This window comes from Haliotis cracherodii, unplaced genomic scaffold, assembly GCF_022045235.1.
Source record: "Haliotis cracherodii isolate W230 unplaced genomic scaffold, xgHalCrac1.p SCAF_3, whole genome shotgun sequence".
NCBI lineage: Eukaryota > Metazoa > Mollusca > Gastropoda > Lepetellida > Haliotidae > Haliotis > Haliotis cracherodii.
Window position 1 is genome coordinate 65,462,419 of NW_027266286.1, and position 13,153 is coordinate 65,475,571.

Genomic DNA, 13,153 nt, shown 5'->3' on the forward strand with positions numbered 1-13,153 from the left:
ATTGGTGTGTCGGATTCGTTCATTGTGTTGTGCAAAGTTGTGCTTTCGTTTGGTGATGTGGGTTATGTGTTTCGCTGACTTGAGTGGCTTATTATACAACCGTCACAATTGTATTTCCAACCCTGCTGCTTGTGGGTGTGGGCGAGTGACCCTTTTCTCTGGTGCGGGTACAGAGGGTGGTATAGGAGGTGTTATTGATGGTGGTATTGGAGGTGTCATTGAGGTGGTATAGGAGGTGTTATTGAGGTTGGTACTGAAGGTGTTATTGAGGGTGGTAGAGGAGATGTTATTGATGGTGGTACTGGAGTTGTTATTGAGGTGGTATTGGAGGTGTTATTGAGGTGGTATTGGAGGTGTTATTGGGGTGGTATTGGAGGTGTTATTGGGGTGGTATTGGAGTTGTTATTGAGGTGGTATTGGAGGTGTTATTGGGATGATGTTGAAGGTGTTATTGAGGGTGGTATCGGAGGTGTTATTGAGGTGGTATTGGAGATGTTATTGAGGGTGGTATCAGATGTGTAATTGGGGTGGTATCAGATGTGTTACTGAGGGTGGTATCAGATGTGTTATTGGGCTGGTATTAGAGGTGTTACTGAGGGTCGTATTGGAGGTGTTATTGAGGGTGGTATTGGAGGCGTTATTGAGGGTGGTATTGGAGGTGTTACTGAGGGTCGTATTGGAGGTGTTATTGAGGGTCGTATTGGAGTTGTTATTGAGGTGGTATTGGAGGTGTTATTGAGAGTGGTATTGGAGGTGTTATTGATGGCGGTACTGGAGTTGTTATTGAGGTGGTATTAGAGGTGTTATTCGGGGTGGTATTGGACGCGCTATTGAGGGTGGTATAGGCGGTGTTATTGGTGGTATTGGAGTTGTTGTTGAGGTGGTATTGGGGGTGTTATTGAGGGTGGTATTGGAGGTGCTATCGAGGGTTGTACTGAAGGTGTTATTGAGGTCGTATTGGAGGTGTTATTGAGGATGGTATTGGAGGTGTTATTGAGGGTAGTTTAGGAGGTGTTATTGGGGGTGGTACTGGAGTTATTATTGAGGTGGCATTGGAGGTGTTATTGAGGGTGGTATTGGAGGTGGTATAGAGGTGTTATTGATTTCGTATTGGAGGTGTTATTGACGGTGGTATTGGTGGTGCTATCAAAGGTGGTATTTGGTGGTGTTGTTGATGGTGGTATTGGAGGTGGTATTGAGGATGGTATTGGAGGTGGTATTGAGTTTCAAGCAGTTGTTGAAAATGATATACATAGTCATTTGTTTCAACAATTTGTACACGGATATAAAAGCTATGAAGTTTGAATCGTAAGATGTTAACAAGCCACTGACCACAATAATTGTGAAGAAAACATAATATCCAAATATTTAAGGTAAGCTACAACACTGACCGGAGCATTTCCATAAATCCATCTGCCCTGTTTTTCATCTATTCCGCCATTTAGAAACAAGATCATGTTTATTATATTCAAATTTGACTCCAATCCCCATTTCAAACAAAACGAATTAATACTTACTAAGCCACTTACTTCAAATAAAAATATGACAATTTCATCAGCAAACAAAACACCAGGTATTGAGGGTGAGATGTTATACTGGTTACTATAGAGATGGTACGGAGGTTGGTATAGGGTAGGAATAGATTATAGTATAGGCGGTGATGTAGGTGGTGGTACAGGATCGGCTATGAGTGGGGTAGGTGGGTATTAAAGGTGAAGTGAGGTGAAATGGGGTTGAAGGTCAAAGAAAGAAGGAATAACGCGGACACGATGCACTGGAGCGTAGTCCACCTGTAACACTCAATCCCCATGTTACACAGCCTTTAAATAGAAAAAGATTGAGGTAAGCCAGGGCCGCATTCAAGAACGTGGCTGTAGTGCCATGGTGCTATGGTGTGGCATTGATGATGGTATAGGGGTGGTATAGGGGTGGTATTAGTGATGGTACTGATGATGACATATGGTGGTCTTTGCACGTGTGTGTCTCAAGTGGCTTATTTACAAGTGTGTGTTTGTGTTTGCGTGCTCGCTTGTGTGTACGTGTGTGTTTGTATGTTCGTGTATGTCTTTGATCATGTGTGTATATATATGGGTGTGTGTATGTTTGTTTGACATCACATCTTTGAGTGTGTGTGTGCAGGTAAACAGGAATGCTACTGACGTGAACGCTATATGTGTTACAGTCAATGTGTAAAATGATTCAAATCTTCTTGTAGTCAATTTACAAAATGTCCAAATATTTCAGATATTTTACAATTATATTTCCGTACGATTAACTAAAAGCTATAACGAAGTTCAAAAGGGCTTATAAACATCACAATAGACATATAATGCTTGGATTAGAAACCCAAAAGTTAAAAAATATATACACTGACTTTCGTTTTCGTTTTATCCCCGTCATTTTTAGTCACTGGATGATGTAATAGAGTATAAAAATGTTTGGAATTTGTTATCATAAAATACTAAATAGAAAACAATTGTAAAATGACGAGAATATTTTGCCTCTTTTATAAATTTCCTAAGTGAAAATTACAGTTATTTTACACATTGACTGTAACATATATAAATATCAGCTTCATAGAGTACCTATGTACTCGCAGCTCCAAGGAGCACAATCACTGGGCTTGGGAAGCGTGGGAGCTGGCGCTTACATAAAGTTGAAAAGTTCATGTTTTGGTCTCTATATAATGGCACTTGACGACAGTCATAGAGGGCGACCTTGACCCCCCTGTAACCAATGGACAACTATGTATTTGAGCATGACATTTTGTTCATGATCACTCAACCGCTAAGGTCGGGTATAAAACGTGTAGCCAAAAGCATTAACTCACGTGTCCGTCAATGTGAGGATATTGGTGATGTTGGAGGTGAAGTCTTCACTGTAAGATGGTGTGGTCATTATTCGGAACATGATGTTACAACAACGACGATTAACAGTAAGAGTATTGATTGCGAATATAAAGATATATAGTCACCGACTAAAGAAACGCGAATACCATACACGTTGGTTATTATATGACGAATTACTCATATTCAAGAGATATTAGATTTGTTCGATGCACAAACGAACATACTGGGATGTTGCGTGAACCGACGATTATGAACGCATCATCAGATGCGTCAGAGATCCATGACTCGAGATGCAACATTTGTCTCGTGCAGGATAAGCGTGTAAAGTTTGAAAATCTCGTGCAACCTATCGTGATAATATAGAGAATAAAGACAATGTGTGGTAATACTTAATTGGTACACATTGGAAACATCTCTTCATAACGTACACACTTCTCTATATGTTTCTATGGTTCGAGTTTCTTTTAGCAGTGACTTTATATAACAGGGAGCAGGGGATATGAGAAAACCACACACACAAACACACACCCACCCACACACCCACACATACCCATAAACACACACACAGACACACACGGAGAGACACACGCAGACATGCACAGACATTTGGATACAGACACACACGGAGAGACACGCAAGCAGACGCAGACACACATACACACACACACACATACACGCACGCACGCACGCACGCACGCACGCACGCACACACACACACACACACACACACACACACGAACGCGCAGGCGCTCACCGGAGAGTAATTTTCCTTGTTCCCTTTTTTCCTATTATATAAAACTTCATACATTCACACATGAATACATTAACTGTTGGTTGTCAGTATTCACATGAATGTAATCTCCCTTGTTTCATGGAGAAGACCATATTTTCTGATTATAAACAGATCAATAAACTCCGACAGCCCGGAAATCACGCCTTTTGGTATGTCCACTTTGCTGATCTGACTCTTTACAAAGCGACCTTTTCAACTCGTTAATCCGAACATTTAATTATCCGGACAGTTTCAACGACACTGTCTGAATTAACAGGGTTTCACAGTAGGAGGTAATCAACAAGGTAGGACAACACTAGACTAAGTCACAGTCTCTAGCAATCTATAATTTTGAGAGAAACAAACAATTGAAAAGGAGCCTCAGTGGGTTGCGAGGACCTGTGGAAAATCTAGACTTGCTTCATTTAGGATCGTAGCATTACAATAAGGGCTGGTCAGAAGGGTAAATTATATGGTTCAAGGACTGTGCGACAGACTAGGCCAACACACAATCCTAAGCCCTCGTCTGGAACAGCAGCTCAGATGTACGTAAAAAGAGACAGCGCATAAGGTGTTATGGACAGCTTACACAATGAGATGCGTTCAACCACTGTGCTTCTCTCGGTCCGGACGCATGACTGACTGTGGTTAATTTTGGCATCACAATGGATTGGTCTAAACAGCGCATGCGCTTTGTGGTACTCGATGACTGTGCAAAAAACTCGAAATCACGATGTCATGTAACGCTGTGTTACATATACTTTGTTCGAGGGTGTCAACTGGAATATGTGTCACTTCCCATGACCCACTAGTAATGGCGCTTTATGTATATCGTGTCTGTGTCTTGTACATATTTATATACTGATGGAAACGAATAAAAACAATAAAAAAATATAGGTAAAAAAACTTTACTGTCAGCACATTTGAACTAGCACTCATACAAATTCAACACGTCAGAATCAAATGTTGAGATGTGTTTGTGTGCACTGTTTCAAGGCTGAGAAGACAAGGCTGGAACCCACAGCCTATCATGTCACTGTGTCTACAACTAAGAGTTCCCTTTTTCATTTCATAAGTAAATATGTTCTTTGTTAAACGTACGTATAATATATAACGGAAAGGACCCAGCGACCTTGGTTACTATGGATGTAGTGCCATATGACAAAACATGGTTAATATGGATACAGTTTCATATGACAAAACATGGTTACTATGGATACAGTTTCATATGATGTAACATGGTTTCTTTGGATACAGTGTCATATGGCAAAACATGGTTACAGTGTCATATGACAAACCATGGTTTCTATGGATATAGTTTGATATGACGTAACATGGTTACTTTGGACACAGTGTCATATGACAAAACATGGTTACTATGAATACAGTTAGATATGACGTAACATGGTTAATATGATTACAGTTTCATATGACAAAACATGGTCACTTTGGATACAGTGTCATATGACAAAACATGGTTACTATGAATACAGTTAGATATGACGTAACATGGTTAATATGGATACAGTGTCATATGACGTAACATGGTTACTTTGGATACAGTGTCATATGACAAAACATGGTTACTATGGATACAGTTTCATATGACGTAACATGGTTAATATGGATACAGTGTCATATGACAAAACATGGTTACTATAGATACAGTTTCATACGACGTAACATGGTCAATTTGGATACAGTGTCATATGACAAAACATGGTTACTATAGATACAGTCTCATATGACGTAACATGGTTAATATGGATACAGTGTCATATGACAAAACATGGTTACTATAGATACAGTTTCATATGACGTAACATGGTCACTTTGGATACAGTATCATATGACAAAACATGGTTACTATGGATACAGTTTCATATGACAAAACATGGTTAATATGGATACAGTGTCATATGACGTAACATGGTTAATATGGATACAGTGTCATATGACAGAACATGGTTACTATAGATACAGTGTCATATGACGTAACATGGTCACTTTGGATACAGTGTCATATGACAAATCATGGTTACTATGGATACAGTTTCATATGATGTAACATGGTTAATATAGATACAGTTTCATATGACGTAACATGGTCACTTTGGATACAGTGTCATATGACAAAACATGGTTACTATGAATACAGTTAGATATGACGTAACATGGTTAATATGGATACAGTGTCATATGACAAACCATGGTTACTATAGATACAGTTTCATATGACGTAACATGGTCACTTTGGATACAGTGTCATATGACAAAACATGGTTACTATGAATACAGTTAGATATGACGTAACATGGTTAATATGGATACAGTGTCATATGACAAAACATGGTTACTATAGATACAGTTTCATATGACGTAACATGGTTACTTTGGATACAGTGTCATATGACAAAACATGGTTACTATGAATACAGTTAGATATGACGTAACATCGTTAATATGGATACAGTATCATATGACAAAACATGGTTACTATAGATACAGTTTCATATGACGAAACATAGTCACTTTGGATACAGTGTCATATGACAAAACATGGTTACTTTTGATACAGTTTCATATGACAAAACATGGTTACTATTGATACAGTTTCATATGACGTGATATGGTTACTATGGATACAGTGTCATATGACAAAAAATGGTAAATATGGATACAGTTAGATATGACGTAACATGGTTATTCGGGATACAGTGTCATATGACAAAACCTGGTTACTATGGATACAGTTTCATATGACAAAACATAGCTAATATGGATACAGTTTCATATGCCAAATCATGGTTACTATGGATACAGTTTCATATGACGTAACATGGTTTCTTTGGATATAGTGTCATATGACGTAACATGGTTAGTATGGATACAGTTTCATATGACAAAACATGGTTACTATGGATACGGTGTCATATTGGCATATTTTGACATATTGGTAATTAATTTTCCGAGACACGTATTGTTGAAATAATTGTGTTTTATTTCAAAAACCTGGACGACCCTTGTGAACCCTCGTCGACCAAGGTATAACCCAAGTTAACTTTGTGTTTGACCAATGACTGTTGTCATACCTACTGCTTCCCTAGGTTGCGGTACTCTGGTTAACAGCACTAAGTGACGTCATCGTTAAAGCTCAATAGTTTCAGTGTTTCAATCATTAATACTAACATTTTGAACTTTCTCGTCGTCTTTCATGAATCAAATAGAAATGGAACAATTACAGTTTTGTAAAGCAATAAAACAATTGTTAACCTCCAGAAAAACACATGACTGTTGAGTTTCATCTTCTCCTGTCAGTCATTTTATATTATGTCGAAGCATCCACTTGTATGCGTTTTATTTCAGGCGCTACCCTAAGTTGTGCTTGGTTAACAGTATGTGCGATCAACTATTTAAATGTGAAACACATGGTCCGAGTCCGAATTATCCATGGTCCGAGGCGAGGCAGTTACTGATTACACAAGTCAAGTTTTCACCCTTGTCAAACAAGGCTGGAATTTCGTGGCTCGATCGTAGCGCCACCAGAGTTATGTCCCTTCTATGTGCCCCCTACTGACCAATCAGATTCCACCCACCTATTACTTGCATTTGCTTGAAACAAAATGGCGGAGCCGAGTGAAGACAATCTGGTCGACAGTCAAGATCTATACTCACACGCAAAAGAAACACAAGTGGTTTTAAGCAAATAGGTAACAAACACGGAACCATAAATTGATACGAGTTTTAGCATGTAGTGAAGCCTGATGGTGTTATCAATATTTTTAATTGCATCCTGGAAGCCCCGAGTAAAAACGCAACATAAAAAACGATTCGCCAAAACGCACTATTTCAATGAATATGTGGGTATCAGGCACCCATTTCTCGCTAAATCGAAAATGCACGAACTGTCACGAACTGTAGTGGGTATAAAACTGTGGCCGATTCTTGGAACTACCACTCCTTTGTCAACCATGCCACGCCTAACTCAAATTCAGAGAAACCAGGCTATCGGACGTTTGGAAGCTGGAGAGTCTGTCCAAGATGTTGCCCGCCATTCAACGTTAACATAACCACAATTTACCGTCTCCTGCATCGATACAATGCTACACAGACCACAGATGACCTTCCTCGGAGCGGTCGTCCTAGGGTCACCAAAACCTCGACACGATCGGCAGATTACCCGTCAACACCAGCGACATCCGTTCCTAACTGCAAGCGAAAGTGCTTGACAGACCATAGGAACACATAATCGACACATTAGCCGGGACACTGTTATCCGACGTCTCCGTTCCAACAACCTCAGATGTCGCCGACCAGCACGTCGTCCTGTTCTCCAACCACGGCATCGACAAGCACGACTTCAGTGGGCACAGGTTCATCACAATTGACGTCATAGTGAGTGGAGGCGTGTCATCTTCTCTGATGAAAGTCGCTTTTGTGTCTCCCATGCAGACGGAAGAGTCAGAATTTGGCGGCGTCGAGGTGATCGTTTCGCTGACAGAAACGTTGTAGAAAGGGATTCATGGGGTGGACCTAGCGTCATGATATGGGCAGGGATTGGACTTGGACCCTTGTGCTTTCTGAATGTTGGTCAAGGTCGGGGACACGGCGTCACTGCTCAGTGGTAAATCGACCAAGTGATCAGACCCCACGTTGTTCCATTTTTTTAACAACATCAACAACACATTTTCCAGCAGGACAACTCTCGTCCCCATGTTGCCAGAGCTACCATGGCCTTTCTGCAACAACACAACATCCGTGTTCTGCCGCGGCCAGCCCTCAGCCCTGTTCTGAACCCAATCGAACACTTGTGGAATGAGGTTCAAAGGCGTCTGCACAATGTGCGCCCAGTCCCTACAACTGCCGATGAACTACGCACAGCTGCTCTGGATGTGTGCAGGAGGATCCTTAGGGCCTTCACAAATCGTCTGATCCACTCAATGTACAGGAGATGTGTGGCAGTGATCAATGCTAATGGTGGTCACACCAGGTATTGACTGACATTTTAGGTATTGACCCGAAACTGTGTAAGCCCTTAACATTTGGAAAAAAACAATTATGTCATCTGCCTTTGAATCCATTAAACTGTCTTCAGTCAAATTTTTGTCAATCTTGCACTATTAGTATTTCTTGTCTTTAATGTTGAAAATAAATAACATGTATACTGCATACTCGACTTGCGTTTCTTTTGTATGTGAGTATATATTGTTAAAAAACGGGTCTTACGTCGCGAAGTGCTTCAAATTATTTGAGCACCTTGATTAAAAACATGAAAAAATTGGAATATTTGTCGACGTCCTGTTGATGGTAAACATGTTTCGCAAATCCTGCAGTCGACCGTCTGTTTTCGAACAGGATGTCGATTTCATTAGGCGATTTCGATTGGACTATGCATAGACTCGTTAGTCCAGCTAAAAGATAACTCCGAATTTGCAGCCAATTTCTGCAAGGGTGAAAACTGGACTTAGTTAGTTAGTTCCCTTGCTTCGGGAAGATGCTTGCAGTGTTGACATATAATACATGTGACGCAAAAATATCGAACAATTATTGAACTGAATATACCTGGATAGGTCGTCTTGTTAACTTCCTTGCCTCGGGAAGATGGGGGTTACCAGAATTCTGGTACCCAGAGTTGTCTAGATCAACTTGTATTTAACCAGTGTTCATCAAGGATAAGTTAAGGCAGTACCCGAAATAAAACGCAAAAAATGCAACCTTAGTTTCTGTGTGCACCGACCACACCACACAGTGCTGAATGCTGCTGTACGCTCTTCAACAAATCAATATTTATCTACTTTGTCAGTTACAATCACACAGTCTCATGGGGATGGTAAGAAGGAAAACTGTTTACTTATTTTCACAATCCTGGAACAATGGTCATATTCAAATAAAAAAGCGACAAAATCTTTTCAATATTCATGAGATCATTGCCGAAAGCAATGCCGAGTCGATTTACGATACATAGACCGAGTAAACACAACACCGCTAACTTTATATTTCCACATCAAAGATAATATTTTTCTATCCCATATCCTGATTCATTTGTTACCAACATTCCAGCTTTACCTGTTTCAATGTGTATGCAAGTAGGTTGGTGGGTAAACCAAGTAGAGTTTTATGTCCATCTCATACGCTAGGGCACCACGGGCGGATTGCTGTGATCACACAATTCCGGGCATACAACATCTCACATTTACCATGGCGCCTTTGTTTGGCTTCACTATGGCCAGGTGAGCTAACAACTCTAAGGTCCCATGATACGTGTTAACCAGGCCACGTGATCCATGCAGACTCGGTTAGTTAGTTTCATTCTGGATGACGTCACCTCAGCCATCTACCGTATATTTCTTGAGTTGTGTTCTTTTACACCACTTTGAGTAATACTTCAATACTTCAGCAGCTTCAAAACGGAAGAGGGGCGGTCGGGTAGCCTAGTGGTTAAAGCGTTCGCTTGTCACGCCGAAGACCCGGGTTCGATTCCCGACATGGGTACAATGTGTGAAGCCCATTTCTGGTGTCCCCCGCCTTGATATTGCTGGAATATTGCTAAAAACGGCGTAAAACCATACTCACTCACTCAAAACGGAAGTGTGATTGAGTCAGTAAAGTTTTACGCCGCTTGTAACAATATTCTAGAATTAACGTCACTCACTATTAGCTAATCAGAGAACAGCTTTCTCGGGCAATACGACACTAGTTTCAAACAGGGGACTTTGAAAAATAGTTTGACAAAGTTCTCGATTCACTATTTGAAAACTGAACAAAAGAACATACGGCAATGTTTGTTTGTTGATTAACGCCGCATTTAGCAAAATCAGGTCTGTAAATAATCAAGTCTGGACCAGACAATCCAGTGACTGGCATCATGAGCATCGATCCACGAAATGGGGATACGATTAGATGCATCAACCAAGTCAGAGCACCTGACCCCCCGATCCTGTTAGTCGCCTCTTACGACAAGCATAGTCGCTTTTTACGGCAAGCATGGGTTGCTGAAGACCTATTCTATCCCAGATCTTCACGGCTCGGAATGTCTTATATATGGCATAGACTGTACGGCAGGACTTCCCACAGGTAATGCAATGTCTCTTCGGGTTCATCGAGAGCGAGAGATAAACGATGATTTGGACGGATTCAGTCGTAAAGCCGCTGACTGTTGTTCGGAATACCCCGTGTAAAAAAATTCGAGGTTGTATGTTTAGAAAACACTCCGACCTGGTCATTCGTGACCAACTCGTGTTATTCCGGGACAAGCTGAATAGTGTCTCGTCTCGTGGCCTCTTTTGCAACTGGGTTCCGTCCAAGCGCAAACGAGTATAGCTACGAGAATTGTCAACTCGTTGCGTAATGATTCGCGTATATTTTCCTGATGCTATTTAAAACACATCTGGACTTAAGGTATTGTACAGCATGCTTGAACACATTTAACCGTATCTTGGGGATATTTTTAGATGCAAGACATAGGTAAAATATAAAATTAATCCTGAGGGATTCTTTGCCTGAAGTACATAAAGTCATACGCGCGGTCTGATTGGTTTGTTGTTTTTTCGCACATAACATCAGGAGGACGAGTCTTTTTGCAGGTTACGGAAAGGGGCAAGCGGTGACGAATGCGACCTGGTAAGCGACACTCTGATTGGTCGGATGAAAGGTCGTTCTGACATGACCTATAATGGGATGTCCTGAGATCCTTGTTGGGCGGCAGGGAGAATTTACTAGTTCTAAAATTGGAGGGGATTGTGCTTCATGCCTTACGTCACGAACGACGTGATGTGTTTCTGAATGTGTAAATATATATATATATAACTGAGTCATCCCTAAGCTATGTCGGAGTCCTAGACTGTAACACAATACCCGAACTTTGTGTTGAAGTATCCATGCTGGACCAAATAGTTTATCTGAAACTACCGACATTAGTGAGCTGAGAACGTGCATGTAGGTTCAATATAAAATACAGGTTGTGTCATAGATAGAGATTATTATGCATGCATATGAGTCATACTGATTTTACGAAACGAGTGTCAGAGTTCTTGTACTTTCCGCGCGAGAGCTGCCCTGCAGAAAAATGCCCTGATCATAATCTCAAGCTATGACGTCATTTCTAGTGTAACAACATATCGAATGACGTCAACAATGTCGCCCGTATGACGTTAATATTAAAACACGGATATGTCTAACCCTATGGGGCCAGAACTACCTTCACTTCAAAACCGAGACAAAATATTCTCTACGAGTTTAAAATGGTTTGTTTATATGAATACTTTCCTAATCCTTGGATATTTTAAGCGGGCGAAGGTGACCAATGGATATAAATCGTCCATGTCTAGAGTTGCGTCCCTTAGGCGTTCCAGAATCCGTCGTGTTCGTTGCTGATGGTCGCTCCGATCATGATTGGTTTGTGAGCGCCAGCACTCATGTGTTTCACTGAAGTGGTAAACGTCTACGAATGGGTCACATTTGGTTTCCTCCTCCCGCGGTGGAACTGGAAGTGGCGTTAATCCTAGTGTGACTCACTCCCTCTTTAGGCTACATGCTGGCACGCTTACCTCGCGTGTTAATACGTCTCTGGTCAATACTAGTGTGTAGTCATGGTATCCCTTTGGTTCTGCCAGACAGTGTATGTTGCATTTGAGTGAGTGAGTCAGTGAGTGATTTATCGTCACTTTGAACAATATTCCAGTTATATCACGACGTGTCAGCTTAATGTGGGAGGAAAGCCCGAAGTGATGCAGGTCTTAGAAATTTATCACGAGCACGGGTATGGTGCTGACAAAACCAGGAACCATAATCGAGGCGAACCCGGATTCGTTCCCACAATCATAGGTTCCTGGCGTGCAAAAGGGACGCAACTCCGAATTTCGGCGTCTTTGACGACAGGGCCACCCGTGTCCCCTGTTTCATTTGAGGACAGTTCCGCATCATTGCCCTATATATCCTTCACATCGTCGTTCAACGGGTACAAAGAACCTCACAACACACATTATTATGAAAAAAACAACCTTAGCCGTTCAGCGAGAACAATACCTGTACAAGGCTGAGCAAATGTCTTGAGATCGTGATCACAACATATCCTGTTTGTATTTAATAGCACACTGGACACGCTACGTAGAACACATGTAGAGAATCTGTCCATGTGGTGTTTTAATAGCCTACGGGGAAACAGCTCGTCTTGCTGGTGACACTGAGTTCGTCTTCCTTTGTGGCTATCGGTGAACATGGCATACCCGGAACATCCCTGTCTTTCATATTCGTTGACGCCAGACATATGCATGTGGCCCACGGGGGATTTCCTTTGCTTATATGATTATTATGTTGCGTAAACCTGGGAGTGTAACCCTGCGTTGTGATCGCTTTCACTGATTTTTGTACTAAATTGTCTGCTTATTTCAGTTTGGATCACCGACGAAGGTTATGCAGTCACATAAATGGTTACTAGTATATTTAATATGTATATACTGCTGAAGCCTTCTTCCGAAGAAAGATAACTAATGTTCAAGTATGAATTACACAGACACCACATCATATGTCACAC